Source organism: Pteropus vampyrus, unplaced genomic scaffold, assembly GCF_000151845.1.
Source record: "Pteropus vampyrus isolate Shadow unplaced genomic scaffold, Pvam_2.0 Scaffold6, whole genome shotgun sequence".
In the NCBI taxonomy this organism is placed as follows: domain Eukaryota; kingdom Metazoa; phylum Chordata; class Mammalia; order Chiroptera; family Pteropodidae; genus Pteropus; species Pteropus vampyrus.
The window spans coordinates 6,971,668-6,986,439 of NW_011888787.1; positions in this window are offsets into that span (position 1 = coordinate 6,971,668).

The window sequence follows — 14,772 nt, forward strand, 5'->3', positions numbered from 1 at the left end:
CCAGGCAGTGGGGGTGGAAGGCGAGCTCAGCAGGCAGACATGTTAAGGAGATATTCTGGGCAAAGGGAACAGATCGTGCAAAGGCGTGGAAGCAAGAGAAACCATATTTTTAGGGAAGGCAAGACCTTCGGTGTGAACCAGGCAAGTATGACAGCAGTTACCAGGGAACGAGGCTGTAGAGGTATATTGATCTCGCATTATGGAAGACCTTGTCTGCCACCATAAGGAATATGAAATGAACGTGCTGTGTTCTCCCAAAGCGGGATAGGGTTATGTAGCAACAAAGAGAAATACAGCTGGAAATGTAGAGTGGGGCTTGAATAATGGCAAAGGGGAGGGGTTTGGATTTTAATTTGCGGACCATGGAACATCATGTAAGTTTGGGAGCTATTTCATGGCAGGTAACTGCAAAGCCCACTTTACACCTAACAGCTCCTGGGTCTTGTAGGTGTTGCTACATTGCTTTCCAATTGCCAGTGCTCCCTGGATGCTGTTTATCCAGCAAACAGTGAGCAAGCATGTGTTTCCGAGATCTCTTTTCCTCTTAGATTTTTCAGTGCTTCTGCTCAGCAGACTAGCACCATCAGTAAACTTAAGTGACATCGAGTTCATCAAGTAACAATATCTGGGCTTCCAAACAGAATTTATTGTTTCATGACCCTGCTCAGTCCTAAGTGGCTCCCTCCCAACATGGAGAATAATGGTTTTTACATGTACTCCATAGCCTGTGGGGTGATGATATCTTCAGTATCTTTTCATGCAGGAATTAGGAGAGGGAGAGACACAGCAAAGGCCTGGGCCCCTGCGCTCCGCACAGCCACCTCTGGCCATGGGGATTTGCCTGGCCAGCTTTGGGAAAAGAACCCCAGGCCATCCTCCCTCTCTCCAGACCAGACACTCCTCTGCTCAAGGCCCACATTGATTAATTGCCCCATTTAATACCACAGCCTCAGTCTTTAGGGAGAAAGGCTTCATGTTTGCTCTTCTCCTTGTGAGAACGGGGCCCAATTCATTCTTATCCAGGCAGCATAATAAATAACCTGCTCCCGTTGGCAGGGAGTTTATTAGAGACTGATGGGACATTTAACAATAACTGGGGCCTGTGATTTATTAGGTAGAGAGGCTTGTGGCCTCTCTGAAGACTGGGAATGTGGAATTTAATTGATAAAGCGGCTGTCAGCTGCAGTGAGATGCACTCAATAGAATATGCATTTGAGGGATCCTCGTTGGGGCTGTCAGGAAGGGTTTCTGCTAATCATATTCGGCTCCTGTGGATGATAGTGTCTGCTGGATATCTGGGAGAGACACAAATGGCAGGGAGGGGACTTTGAAGGGGGCCCGGGGAGGGGTGCACCTGTCAGTTGTCCAGCCTGATGGAAGAATGTTGACACAAACGAGCAAAAGGAAAACAAGGATTTCCATCAGCCTAAGTGAAGATTCTCCTTCGGGAGGCCTTTGTCTCTCTTCTGGGAGCTGCTCAAGAGAGAAGAGGGGCTGAGCACCTACTTCCTGAAAAAGGAGAGAAGTGAAAGAGTTAAATGGCTAGAAGAGAGATTTGTTCTGGAATTCTAAACTCCCTAAACCTTGAGATTTCTGCACCAGAGACATCCTGCCTTACTGTCCAGCTGCTGACACTCATATACACAACTCACACACACACACACACCCCCCACATCCACACGGCCTCCCTTGAACCCGATTCAGGTGGCAGCTCCTCCTGTCACTGCTGATTTCATGCCAAGAACAGAATCACAGAAACTCAGGTGGATGGAGTCTCACCATTTTTTGTTGTCTCCCAGCTCCACAGACCCCAGAATCCAGGCTGAGCACCTGGAGAGAAACGCTTGTGGTCTGGTGGGTACAGAGCACACAGCTACCTACCTCATCCCCTCTGCCCGCCCTCTACTCAGTTCCCTGACAATGAGGAAGATTTGTTTAATCTCTGAGAGCCATCAATGATGGCACAGATGATGGCACAGCTCTGTCCTCAGGCAGCCCTGAGCCTTTCCAAGGCAGCTCTACTCACATTTTCTGTTCCCCACACCCCTCGGGCTGGTGCTCAGCCTTAAACAAGGCCATGTAAGGCAGAGAGGGGCTTTCTGAGGCCAGAGTCCGCTTCCCTCTTTGATCTTCCGCATCTATTCTTAGGTCCCAGGAGACTGGTCTGCCTCCCTGTTCCCTCTAGGGACAGAAAGGGAGGGGGAGGTAATAGCCAGGGAAGAAAAAGTAATTGTCACTGTCTAATCTGAGTCTCGGTGGTGGCACTGAGGGACCTCTGAGCAGAATGGATACAGCAACTGGTTTGATTAAATCAAATCTTTCCCGCAACCTTGTTAAATTAAACTGACAGGCGGGGAGCAGATGAGGAAGGGCAGAGGGATCAAGCCTGTGGGGCCGGGCGGGGAGGGCAGGGAAGGCTGAGAGCCAGCTTGGTAGGAAGATCAGACAGCAGCAGCCTGCCCTTTCCCTATTTGCTGACTATAGATAGGAGATGAGATTTATGGATGTGAGATGCTTAAGTACCTGTCTGAGCACAGGCTGTGAAACTGACACAGAAGCAGACTGCCGCCTCCCCACAGGCTCTGCGAATTCCCTTGGCAGTCAGGCTTCACGTTTGGAACAGTGCGTTTGACATTTCGAAGGGCCTTTACACACTTTACCTTCACAACAGGCAGGTAGCAGTGGGATTATTTGCCCCACTTTACAGTTAGAGAAATTGAGGCACAGGGAGATTACAGGGCCATCTTGAGTCAGGCAGCAGAGCTAGTCCAAGACCCCAGGTCTCCTGCCTGCCGGTGCTGGGCCATATCACCTCCAGCGTTACGCCATATGGCAGAACTGCCTAGATTAGTCCCTGGACTGCCATCTCCTCTCCCACCCACCGGAGAACTGTAAACCACACAGCGTGCTTTGTGGCCCACCAGAAAAATACCACTTCTCAACTGGCTTAGTTCAGTCCACCTGCAAAGCACAGGGCTAACTTCCAAAGGTCACGAGGCCATTCTAACATACTCATGTCCCTCTCCCACATGCCCGGGCCCTTCCAAGTCATTGCCGCTCTACCTAATTACAACTCAGAGGAGGGGAGGGGGGTGAGGGATTGTTAGTAACACCAGCAAACAGCAATTGTAAAAGGATCACACTGATACCCTGCTGGCTTCCTCACCTGTCACCCAGTTCTTCTCCTGCCAAAGCTAATTTTCCACTCACCAGTGGGTGAGAGCTCATTTCAGGGTGTCTGACACACACACACACACACACACACACACACACACACACACGTGGATACATGGCACCATTGTGAATAATGCCTCACCCAGGATGCCCTTGTTCTCGCTTCGGAAGCACACCGTAATTCCTGTACTGACACTTCCACCTCCATCCAATCTCTTTTTCGGTAAGGGGCACACAGGGGTGGGGATGCTGGTAGGAATGGTGCCTGCCAATTGCCAGAGCACACTTTGGACTCTGCCTCCTCCCAGGGCACCAGTTAATGGTCAGATCCTGGGACAGGGAAAAAAGGACAGGAAAGAGTTGAAAGAAGCAGACTTTCATCCACTGCCGCCATGAGGGACAAACGTGTTTGCTCGATGAGGACAAACTGTAAACACCACCCACCAGGGGAGAACGTGTATGTGCCACACCAGACATGGTATCACCAGGCTCTTTCCTGTGGTTATCACATAATTTTGATCACCACTCTTGACTCAGAAAAGATAGCACACAGCAGACAGACAGGTCGAAGGTACTTAAACAAATATCACCAGCTTCCTAAACTCATCTTTGGTGTCAACTGGCCACACCCAAACCCAACATTGCCAATCCATCTGAAATTATAGAACAGATCTCCTCTAAGGCAAGGAGTTGGATTCCTCTAGAAACACCTGACAAAGCGAGGTGGAGGGGAAGGAGGGCTTGCCTGAGGGGCAATGTCCGGAGATCACTAGGTCTGGGCTCCTGCTGGTTCTGCCATTAGCAACCTGGGTGACCAAGGGCAAATCACTTAACATTTCTGCGCTACAATTTCCTGACTTGTAAAATGATATGCTTAGGCAGGAAATGCAGACCATTCGAGTCTGAGAGCTTTAGAGATCACAGAGAAAACTGAGACCCAGAGAGGTTAAAATTACTTGTGCAAGGCCACAGGGTGAGGCAGTGGAGTGACCGAGAAGGCGTGGGTTCTGGAGCCAGAGCCTCTCTCTGCCTGCCAGGAGCAGAGTTCTGGCTTCCTTCGCTGCGGAACGGAGGCAGAAGGAGCCCCTGCCTCGGAGGATTTGGAAAGAATAGGCAGCGCCTACCATAAGGAAAGCCTTCAATAAATGTTAGGAGCACTATTTTTAGTGAGGTTCAAACCCATGTATCTTGACTCGTGGTCTTTCTGTGAGGTCATAATTCCCTGATTATCTATAAGGTCCTTTTCAGCTCCCAAATTCTATGGTTCTAGTCAAAAAGATTAAAATGCAAGTTATTTGCAAAACCCTCCAGGCAGAGACACAAAAGACCATTGGGGGGTTCATTATTCATTCTCCATTGCCTCAGTCACTTTCTATGGATGATGATTCATGGGGAATAATCATAGCAAAGAAAACCTGTCCCAAGGCAGGGAGGCGGAGGCCGGAGGCCGGAAAAGCCCAAACGCCTTTGCGCGTTCAGCTCCCATTTTTCAATATGCATCTTCATTTGTTAGGTGATGACACTGTTTGTTGGCCTCATTGCCTTTCCGCTCTGGGAACTTGAGGCTTTCTCTCAGGATAGACTGCGGCTTTTGCTGAGAGTCACTGCCCACCCAGCCCCCACCCCACAAAACCCCTGGGAGAGGAATCTGCCTCTCTGAATTTGCAGAAACCCTCACAGGAGCAGCTGTCACTCTCAGCACTGGCTTCCTGCAGGATCTCCAGGTTGAAATCCTCACCATCCCCCAGGCTGAGGTCTGACCTGGACTAAGACAGCTCTCTGGCCCCTGAAATTCAGACCAGAAGAGGCATAGGAACCAACCTGGTGGAAAAGAATGTACAGTAAGCCAAACCTGAGAAGTGACCTCTTTTTCTCCTCCCTGCATGGCCTCAGAAGGAGAAGCAGGTGGCCTCCTTCCTCTCTTACTGACAGTCTCTCCCTGGCAGGCTGCCAACCCTGGTCCTTGCTAACAGCTACCAGAAGCCGATGGAGATGGCCAAGTAGTGTATAACAAAACGAGCCTTCGTTCTGAGTTTCGGGCCGTGGCCAGGCCACAGGGAAGCCAGCACTGGGCCCCCAGGGAGTCAGACGTGGCAGGATGTCCCCTGGAGATTGCTGAGCAAATCACTCTCCTTGTCAGAGCAGCATATCGATCAGCCTTAGTTTGTACCAATTCCATATGTATTTCCTTTAGCCCTCACATTCTTCAGGTGTTTTGCAGTTGAAAAATATTTGCTTTTTCAGCAAATGTTTGCAAAATGGAGATATTTGCTTCCCAAGGAGCAATGAGACCATTGTTCAGGCACCGTAAGCAGCAGGCCCACAACCACAACTCATTCCACATAGGTCTCAGTAGCAGCCCATAGACTAACAGTTCAGTATTTGGACTAGTCTAATTTTGCACTTAAAATTCCTTCTGAATTGTTCAGGTGAGATAGCCCATTCATACATGGAGTTTTCTCAAAACACTATATAGCAAGTCCTCGAATAATGTCATTTCATTTAACGTCGTTTTATGAGATGCCACAGGAACATGACTTTTGTTTATATCGATTAGCCTATAGTAAAAGTGGTTTTGCTTAAAGTCACAGAACCCATCGACGACGTTGAGTAAGGACTGACTGTACTGCTATTTCTTCCTACAACAACTTCCTTCTGTCCCCCTCCAAAAAGTTTTAGCACCGGCATAGTCGACAGCCTGGTCTTGAAGCCCAGTGACTTTGTAAAGAAGTTAAGGCTGTGAGCATGGTGACTAGGTTAGCACTATGTGCAAAAGGGATGGTGATTCTATGGATGGAGAACTACTGGCTCTCACTCCGTCGCTCTAGTAATCGCAGTAATCCACTGGAGGGCACATCCCTCCTGCTTTCTGCAGTCAGGTAGCAGAAAGAGGTTACCTTGGAAACAATGAGACTTTATTCCCTCACCATCCAGACCCACCTCTTTGGGCCTCAGTTGCTCCGTCTATAAGTGGGGAGAATGACACTCTGTGTTTGAAGACGTCAAAATCTAAGGAGCTTTTTATGACTAGAGTCTTTGATTCCTCCACTCAGTCAAAAGAGTTTTAGTTAAAACCCAAAGAGAATTTTTCTTTTGGAACCGAGAGGCCTCCCAACATATAAGCCACTTTGTTCCTCTGCTACCTCCTCTGGTGCTGAGATTGTAAGAGGCAGAGAGCCTCATCCTCTAAGATGACAGAGGAAGATGTCATGAAAGCTAGGAGTTAGCTTCTTTCAAGAAGAACTAGGCCTCTGTCTAGCTCCTCCCCCACCATCCAGTGTGTTCACACTCAGACACGTAGTCTCTGCTCAGCATCTCTGGGTCTGCTGGTCAGGCGAGGTCCTCTGCCTGGAGAGAATCAGTTCTGCTGTGATATCTGAACACATTCCAACAGCACGTGCTTATCTCTGGGGTCAGCCTTTCCTGTTGGTGCTCAGGAGGCCTGGGGGGAGCTGGGAATAGGATAATGGCTGATGGCAGCAACAAGGGGCCGAGGCATGAGAGCAATGGGGACGTGAATCCCACCTTTGGGAGGGGGATGTTATGATGAGGTTTCCAGACTGTGGTGTGTTTGGCCACGTTTCTCCTTCCTCACACCAGGGTGAGCTCCCCAGCTCTTCTGTTCCCAGTGGAGATGAGATGGACACCGCCTCACCCAGGGGTGCGTCTCCGAGAGCTGGCTAGGACTTGATGGGTGGGGACCTCCAGGTGGGGGCCGTGGATCTGGAGCCAGGAGAATAGCAGTGATTCCATTGTTCGTTTAGGGTCTGAGCTCTGTTGGGACACAGCCGGATCTGCCCCTCCCTTTGAGTTCAGTCGTCAGTGCCAGGACCCTCAGGCTCTGGCAGTGGGACAGAGGAGCCACCCTCCCTGACTACGCTGAGCAAACCCTAAGAGTCTGACACCCTCAGACACCATTTCCAGGAGCTGTACCCTCTCCCTCAAGAAAAGGGCCCACCATTCTCTTATCCCCAGCAGAGGGCAAATGCTGAGATGCCTACGGAAGGTTCCGTCCCAGCTCCAGAGGGCTTTGAGAAAGCATGTTCACAATCAATCCTAAAACCTTTGAATTATTCTTCCTTTTCAAATTAGGTAATCTCATCCTCCCTCGAGGTTGAGTTGGGGGGGGCGGGGGGGGAAGGGCGGTGAGGGCATGAGGGAGGAGGCTGAACCATTTGATTCCTCTTCAGCAAAAATGAATCATGTCCTCCATCCTCCATCCTCAGCTTAGGAATATTTACCCATGTTTATATAACCATGGCAACAGGTTTTATTCTCTACCACCTAAACCCTGAAGGAAGGAAGGAAGGAAGGAAGGAAGGAAGGAAGGAAGGAAGGAAGGAAAAAGTAGAAAGCAGTTCTTTTTTCTACTCTTGCCTCCTGCTCTCCCCAAATGACCTATTCAGAAACAAGGTAAGAGAGCCCCGCAGCCCCGCCCCCCCCCGCCCCCACGTGACCATGGCCTTCTCAGAGGCAGGGGAGCAAGAAAGTTACAATGGCTCAGCGGCATGAAGGGATTGCAGAGTTTGACAGTAATTGTCTCCCAAAGTCCTGTGGGAACCACAGAATAATAGCACTTCTGACCTGTCTGAGACCTCTCTTTTGAGCGCCACAGTGAGATGACCATAATGTAAAAAAAAATTTATTTATTTTTTGCCATCTCCTTAAAAGTGGATGGAATGCGATCTGGCTTTACTAACAACATATTCTTCTCTAAGATGAATTCCTCTTGTTCCGACTACCTCATGGATCATTGTCAAAGTAGAGTTTCAAAAAGAGTATAAAAGTGTTAGATTCACACAGGTTTAAGCTAGAGGCAAGGGAAACTGAGGCCAGGAGAAGGAAAGCATTGGTGCAAGGTCATCATGTGTTGTCAGCAGTCTGGGAGACCTAACCTCCTAGTCCTTCCTAAGTTCTTGCAAAGAGATCAGCTGCATCCCCTGAGGTTTTAACTGTAGCCACTGTCCTACATCCATGTCTAAGAGGATTCTAGTCTGTGAATCTCAAGGTTGGCGAAAACCAGGGTTTAAACTTGATTCTGAAGACTATTTCAGCTTCAACCACAGACCCACACAAGTTTAGTCTGTGCCTCTTACAGCCACCACTGAGCTGGATGCTGGAGACAGACGGAGCAAGGCTCGGTCTCCGGGGTTGGGGAACTCTCTTGGGGCGCTTCTCCCCTCGTAAGGCTTCCTTGGTGGACATGGCCAGGCTCCCCTTTCTATCCCAATACCAGAGGATGCAACTCCAGAACTGGTTCGGCTCCTTCCTGGGGGGCTGGCTCCCACTCTGAACACTCCTCTGTCCCATGGAACGGACCCGTTGGGGATCTCGGCTCACAACTGCAAAGCAGCCGGAGGGTGGGATGGGACTCCCCTGGGTGGTGGCTGCAGGGACAGGAGAATAAATGTAACTTCGGGTTCTCCCAGGGCGCGTTGGAAACGCCTGAGCAGATTCTCAGCTCCATCCCGCTCCCGTCGCGTTTTCGGACCCATGCGGGATCCTGAACAGCGACTGCGAAGGGAGCGAGGGCACCGAGGCACAGGCTTCGCACCGGATTGTGACTCACCCCGCGCCTCTTCTTTCTGTCCTCGATCCTTCAGCGACGGCTGCCCCACCTTCGTCCAAACCCGGCCCTCCGGGCTAGGCCGAAACACGTGGACACGTCCACTATAATCTACCGAGGACTTGGGGTGAAGCGGAGGCCATCGCGTCTAAAGATGTTCTTCTTTTTTTTTTTTAATCCCTGCTCCCTCTCACCTTTCAATAGTAAGCAGAAGTGGCGCTCTTCGCTGACACGGATCGGAATCACCGCAGGGCCTGCATCCTTCTCTGGCGTCCTCACCGTTCTGTCTCGCTCAGAGATCCCAAATTCTGCCCGGGGCTCACTTTCCCGTTAATTACCTTGAAACAACACATCGCTAATTGCCCTAATTCCTCTCGGGCCCTGCCGCGCCCCCGCCGTCCAGCCGCGGGCCAGGCGGGGTGGCGCGGCGCCTGGCACCGGTTGGGAACCGCAGCGCGGTGCGCTCGGAGGCGGGCGGGGCGGGTCCTGAGCTCCGCGGAGAGAAGCTCGCGGCGAGTCTGCGACCCCTCTCGGGCGGATCTGAGCAACTCCGCCGCCCAGGGCCTGGCTGAAGCTCGCACGCCGCGGGTGCTCCGGCTGCGGCTGTAGAGTAGAATCGGAGCATCTTCGAGTCCTCTCATCTCTAAGCTAACAGAGCGCTTCCCAAGAGTTTGGATAACTGCCGCCGCCAAGGCACCGAGCACGAAAGGCCTGTTCCTCCACTCCATGCCCACCTGATGAAAGCATTCTCCATCCGTCACTCCGTTTTATATTTTTATAAAAAATCACTACCTAAAGTTACAGTGTTTTGTTTTTAACTCTTTTGTCTCATCCCTTTCCTGCCCTCGTCCCATGCACGTTCTTGAGAGCAAAGACCTCGCCTGTCCCATTCAGTGTCCCCGGACCTACCACCTGGAGGACAGCAGAGCCTCCATTGCTCTGTGTGAACAAGTGAATGGCCCGAGCGGCGGCTCCTCGGCTCCTCGGCTCCGATCTAGGAGTGTGCGGCCAGGACCCTACACTCGGAGGTGGGGCAGAGCCGCACTTTCAGAGTCCACTTTTGTGAACATTTCCAGAATTCAAAAGAACTGCCGAGCGGCTTCTGGGGTGGAGAGTGTTCCTTGCCGGATCGGAGTTTGGGAAACCGGGTTGACACTAAGGCACTCAGCCTCTTTCTGAGACTGATATTCAGTGCCCACCGTTTGATGACCAAACAGGGCTCACGTGCTTTGTTGGCGGGCGTCGGTACAGTCTGGCGTCACCATAACCTTCCCGCCCCCCACCCCGGCTGCGCTGGTCAGGACCAGGTGTCCCCCTGCCAGACCCCCAGGAGCTGCGGCCCTCGCCGGGTGCAAGCCCTCGCTGCCGTCCGCCCGCGCGGTTGCCCAGCCCGCGCGCCCCATGCGCTCTTCTGATTGGCTGCCGGCGTCCCCTCTGAGCGCTGATAGGCTGGCCCACGTCTCCCTCCGCCCGCGGCCCGGGGCGCGCGCAGCCTGCCGCGGGGTAAGCGGCTCCAAGTTCGGCCTCGGAGCAGAAGCTCCGCTGGGCGCTCGAGAGGCGTGGACCTCAGGGTCCAGCAGCCCGCAGAGCGCAAGGTTTCAGTGCGGTGGGTGTTCCCACCCGGAATTCTCTGGTGGAGCCGAGCCCCGCAAATGGGCACATGAGGAAGAAGAGCTGGGAAATGGACTGCTATTTACGCCGCCTCAAACAGGAGTTGGTAAGAGCAGAGCGGGCGCCAGGAGGGCTGCTCCCGCAGATGGGTACCTAGCTCGGCCGGGCCCTTGGGGCTGGGACGCGCACGGAAGGAAGGCCAGGGGGGAAAGGGGGATGCGCACCGGCAGGCAGAGAGCAGGGCCTGTCCCGAGGAAGAGGGGCCACGAGGAAACTTGGAGCAAAGATTGTATGAGAATGAGGCCACACGAGCAAGTGACAGAGACCGAGCCAACCAAACCCGGAGTGAAAGGTACCCGGGGAACCCCAGGGAGAAAAGAGGGCGCACCCGAGACAGACAGACACGCGGACGGAGTGTGACCCAGGCGGTAGCACAGAAAGAACGGTACGCGGGTGCCCGGCTGCTGGGCGACTTGGAGCGCTCGGGGCAGGCGGGGCGCCGGGAAGGGTGCACGGGCAGGAAGCCTGCCCGGGGCAGGAGGTCAGCCGGGGACTGGTCGCTCGAGGGAACCTGGCACCGCTTGGGGTCCCCAGCTCTGCCGGGCTTGGCAGAGCTGGCGCGGCTGCGGGGGCCGGCTAGGCCGGCTGTCTGCCCGGGCTTGCCTGCCAGCAGGGAGGGGGCTGGCAGCTGGAACCGCAAGGGAGGGCCCTGCGCGGAGGAGGGGCCCGCCTGGCAGATCTCGAGCGGGCGCTGTGGAGGCCCAGCCAGATGTCAGGTCTGGGCTTGGGGCTTGCGTAGGGAGCGTGCGGGGGCGGGCGTGCAGGGGCTGGGAGGAGAAGCTCAGTGTGTGTGTGCAGGGGGTACCCAAATGGGGGAGGGCTGCTTGCTAAAGCTGTTAGGTTCTCATCGACTTCATATAGCTCCCCTCCACCTGCTACCTTTCTGCTCCTTCGAGCACCAGAATTCAGACAGACTGTCAACCAGGCTCTCTCTTTTGTCCTCGCCTCTGCCTCTTTTTGTCCCTTTTAGTTTGTTTCTCTTGAAGTCTTAGTCTCACTTTTCTCCCCTCCTCTTTCTTCTTACTTTTCAGAGCCAGGGGCACCCAGGCTCACAACAGCAGACCTGGATCCAGAAAGTGCCAGCCCATGGCTCTCCAGACTCCATGACAGCCTCTCCCACTCCTGCCTGCAAACTCTACACTCTTTCCGCTGGGGAGGGGACTTGGCAGCCGTGTCAGAGGCCAGCTTTGGGGGTGGGGGAGCTCGAAGCAGCAGGTGTTCTCACTGATGCTTCCTGGTCAAGTTGCCCAGGCACTCTTCCTGTCTGTCCCACTCCAGGGCCTGCCTTCTCAGGCCAGTGGTCACTTCTCTGGTACTTCCTCCTGAAGCTCTTTTTGTGGTGACACACATATGGGAAAGTGACTCAGAGAGATGCTTCTTCGGTGAAGGACAGAAGAGTCTCCATCATGTCTTGTCCCAAACTAGTTTTCACATGCTTCCCATGTCAGTTTGGGGTATCTGGCCCAGCTCACACATACACAATTCTGACCTTTCCCATGCATTTATCCAATCTAGAAAGAAAGGTCAGAGTCATCACAGATAATGTCTGAAGTCCAAGGCTCTTGCTGAGAAATGAATCTTAACAGAATCCTCTTTTTATGCATGGAATCTGGGACCACACCACCCACCTCAGGATCTGCCTTAATAGAGGGTTTGTGGGTGTTCCTGGCATGGGCTTGAATTTTAAAATCCTACTGATTTGCATTTTTTTACAGCACCCTAGGTGGGAGGTGGTGAGGGGAGGAAGAGAGAGTCTGTGGGTGCCAGGAGAATAAAAAAGGCAAATAGGAATCTGCACTGAGCTGAGCTCCAGGTCTTGATTTGCACAGTCTTCTGCCAAGGACCGGAGCCCCCAGTCCCGGGAGGAGGAAGGGGAGAGGCTGAAGTCACCCAGCTCCCCATTAGCTTTCATTTGGCCCTTTGTCTGAGCAGCTTCAGCCTTTGACTCTCTTGGAGAGGAAGCCAAATGCCTGGCTTGGGGCCCAGAATGACACTCAGATGGGAGAGCTCTGCACCCTCCCGCCCCCCATGGGGCTCCGCCCCCTCCTCTGTGCCAATCTGCCCAGAAAGGAGACAGAGCAAAGTGACAAGCAGAGCTATTAGAGTCTTGTTCACTCCCTGGCACCTCAGCCCAGTGCTCAGGTCACTGAGCCAAATGTCAGTGCCTCAGTTTTCCCAGTGGGAGTGAGGAGAAAGCAGAGCCGAGTTAGCCCAGGCTCAGCCCTCGGCCCCTCTGAGGACTGTAGGGATTGAATTCAATGCAGCTTAGTTGTGGCTGTGACAGGAAGTTGTTGGCTTGTTTATCCCCCAGGTCTGCAATGGGATGGGAGAGACATACAGGCGATTTATGTCATGAGCTTGTGGGTGTGCGTGTGTGTGTATGCGCATCCCAGCCAGAATCTTCCCTGCCACCCAGGAGGACTGTGTGTTGCCTGGCTTTGCCCTAAATTAGTGTGTGCCCAGGAATGGCACTCATGTAATCTAGTCAAGTTTTCGACGTTCATTCATTCCACTAAATTCCCTTCCAGAAGCATTCGTCCTGCAGACACTGTGGGTTAAATCTGCTGGAAAAGAAAACACTAACGGGCTGTGAAACTGTCTTTGCTGAGGGTATTCTGCACTCCCCTCCTGAATCTTGGCCCTGTCCTTGGCCCAGAAAATCTGGACAAGAAGAGTCTGTTACTGAAAACCAAAGTAGCAGAATTTTCCAATTTCCCGAAGCAGAAAATGTGCACTGTGAGGAGTGAGCACTGTGGGGAGGCTGAGGGTTTGGGGATCCTGGCTCAGTTAGGTTGATGTGTAGAGAACTGGCCCTTTGCCCCTGCCTGGAAGGGGTCGGGGATCAGGTTTCAGGAATGAAATGTGGCAGGAGAGTCGCAGCAGCTGACATACTTCTTCATTAGGATGAGAGGGGGCCGGGGCTGCAAATACTCAGCAGGGAACACATCCCTCCCCACTCCAGCCGCCAGAGAGAGGCCCTGCCTGAACCTAGGCCTTGGGGCCAGCTGTTCCTTACACACTGCTCCCTTGAGGGCTTCCAACAAAGGAGGTCGACACAGCACACGGAGGAAGCAGATGCAAGATGCTCGCAGGGCGTTCCTCATGAGTGCAGCTCAGCATACAGCGTATAGAGAGCATAAAGGCTGAGTGAGCAGGGCTCATGAAGTACAGCCAGTCTGGGAAGGCTTCCTGGAGGAGAGGAGGTTGATGGAGGCCAGTTCTTGGAATGTCTGTTCTAGCTGAGGCACCTGAAGCAGCAGAGAGATTTCTCTAAGGCTGGGAAAGGCCATCCTAGGACAGCTTGGTGTGCCTAGGAGGCAGGATGCTAGTGGCCACGAATTCAGGAGGTTCTGGCATTTGGAAGAGGGGCAAAGCCTAAAGGCGAAGTGAGGAGGAGAAAAGATGGCGACAGAGGAGACGCTGCAGGAACAGCCTTCAGCTCTTGGGCAAAAGAGCAAATTTCCTGAGGCAGAAAAAAGCTTTTGCAAGGGATCTCACGACGCAGTCCCCCTTGATGTTTAGAGCTCGGGCGAAGAGAAAGAAAGTGGGGTGGTCAGTGGGAACAGCGTTGGCCTGGACTCAAATCACGGCTTTGTGTACCCTTAGTAGATTACTTAACCTCTCTGTGCCTTGGTTTTCTCATCTGTAAAATACCGACTGTACAGCTACTGTGAAGATTAAATGACAATATAGGTAAAGTGCCTCCCCAGCTGTAAATACTCAGCAGGGAACACATGACACAGTGCCCGATGTGTCGTAGGCACTTGGTAAACTCCTGATGATGAACTAATCAGACTGCTGTGTGTTCACTTACAGAACAGATTTACCAAGTTCATACTATGTTTAATGTACTTTACCGGGCACTAGTGCTATGGTTACGAAGATAAACAGACATAGATCCTGCCTTCAGGGCACTCACAGTTTAATAGGAGAAACAATAATCATATTTATTGATGCTGACATTTATTGACATGCCAGGCATAAAATGTATTATTATTTAATTGCCAAAGCAACATTAAGTTGTACTTCCATTATTCCCATTGAATAAATGAGACATGGGGAGGTTAAATGAGTTGGCCAAAGTCATAGAGCTGATAAGTGACAGAGCTAGGATTCAAACTCAGCCAGTGCAGAACTCACACTCTTAAGCATGTGTGCACACCTCCAGGATAGATAGAGGACACGGGCTGTGTGAGAGGCACAGTGCAGTGCTCTGAGAAGAGCGAAATGACCTCTGGCTTCGTGGAAAAGGTCGCATATGAGCTAGAACTCGAGGGATAAATAGGAACGTGAACAGGAGAAAAATATATTTCCAGGCAGATAATGAAACAACATGAGTGAAAGGCACAGAGATGCAAGTA